Below are 1910 nucleotides of genomic sequence, written 5' to 3'. Positions count from 1 at the left end.
ATACACCCCATTATATACCCCATTATACACCCCATTATACACCCCATTATACACCCTTTTCTACACCCCATTATATACCCCATTATACACCCCATTATACACCCCATTGTACACCCCATTGTACACCCCATTAAACACCTTATTATACACCCCATTATACGCCCCATTATTTACCCCATCTGTAGTACAAAATAAATGGTGGTAGGTCTAAGTTATAAGATTAAAAACTTACAATGTGACTAAATTATGAGACAATGAATCTGAATTTTGAATCGGATTATCATAATTTCAATTGGTCTAATCACACATATTGATTAGGTTGATGTTGTTAACCTGCTGAACTTAAACAGGATTCTCCTTTTGAACTGATTATTGATCACCTGCAGACACCTGGAGCTCAGAGCAGCCGCACCTCTCCTAGCCAATCAGCTGCGAGCCTTTCTACTATTGCCAATCGGCTTCTCTGGAAGATACAAGCTGAATCTCACTTCTCTTATGTGAAATCTCCTCGCTTGAACAGGAAATTGTTCTGGCTCTACTTTGCGAAAGCTGTATCAAAGCTCTTATTCCTGCCCTGAGGATGGAGGAGGGGTCTCAGAGGAGCTATGAGTAAGGACGGAGGAGGGATCTCTGAGGAGCTATGAGCGAGGATGGAGGAGGGATCACTGAGGAGCTATGAGCGAGGATGGAGAAGGGATCTCTGAGGAGCTATGAGCGAGGATGGAGGAGGGATCTCTGAGCAGCTATGAGCGAGGATGGAGGAGGGATCACTGAGGAGCTATGAGCGAGGATAGGGGAGGGATCACTGAGGAGCTATGAGAGAGGATGGAGGAGGGATCACTGAGGAGCTATGAGCGAGGATGGGGGAGGGATCACTGAGGAGCTATGAGAGAGGATGGGGGAGGGATCACTGAGGAGCTATGAGCGAGGATGGAGGAGGGATCTCTGAGGAGCTATGAGTGAGGATGGTGGAGGAATCTCTGAGCAGCTATGAGCGAGGATGGAGGAGGGATCTCTGAGGAGCTATGAGAGAGGGTACAGACTGCATCCTTCCTGGAAGCTGTCGCTAACTCCGCCCACACAGCTGCAAGCTTCAAAGGAAAGGACGTCTCGTCCCTCTAAAAACACATTTCCTCGCCCGCCCCCCCTCCTCGCAGGATTTCCTCGCGTCTCTCCCGTGCCTCCTCGCTGGGAGGGACTGAGACGTGAGGAAGGGAATCAAACGGGGGGGAAACGTGGATGCAATTCAAAGGGAAGTGAGATTTAGCCACAGTTGTTTGCTGTGACATCACCTATGTGTGTTGTTTGTTCGGATGATGTCACAGGGGGGCGTAATGCTTCTGGCCAATAGGAAGCCTGGCGTGTGAAGCCTGGCGTGTATGTCACGGGTCCTCGTCCATGCTGAAGCTGCTTCCACGGCTGCTGGTCTTCGATGCTCCGCAGGACAGCAGGGGATCGGACATGGCCCCCCCTCCGCCTTCCTCCATCAGTATGTCCGCCAGGCCGCGGAGCTCCGTCAGCCCCACGTCCGACATCAGGTCCGGGGAGAAGACGGGGGAGGCCGCCCGAGGCTCGTCCAGATCAACAAAGCTCAGGGCGTCCAGACCCAGGGAAGGGGTCGCCAGTGAGGGGGCGGAGCGGGGGGAGGAGAAGAGGTGAGGCAGGGAGGGGGAGAGCATCGCCTGGGGGTCCAGAGAGGAGGATGAGGAGGAGGAAGAGTCGAGGCTGTGGAGGCGAGTCTGAAGTTCCAACTCCTACAACGAAGAAACACAGACAGGAAGTCAGAACAGAAGAGTGACGACAACGGCCCTTAAAGCTGCATTCTCTCTAATGTCCAGCAGGGGGAGACTCCTTAAAGCTGCATTCTCTCTAATGTCCAGCAGGGGGAGACTCCTTAAAGCTGCATTCTC

This window comes from Etheostoma cragini, unplaced genomic scaffold (genome assembly GCF_013103735.1).
Source record: "Etheostoma cragini isolate CJK2018 unplaced genomic scaffold, CSU_Ecrag_1.0 ScbMSFa_4658, whole genome shotgun sequence".
Lineage (NCBI taxonomy): Eukaryota > Metazoa > Chordata > Actinopteri > Perciformes > Percidae > Etheostoma > Etheostoma cragini.
This window is presented reverse-complemented; position numbering follows the sequence as displayed.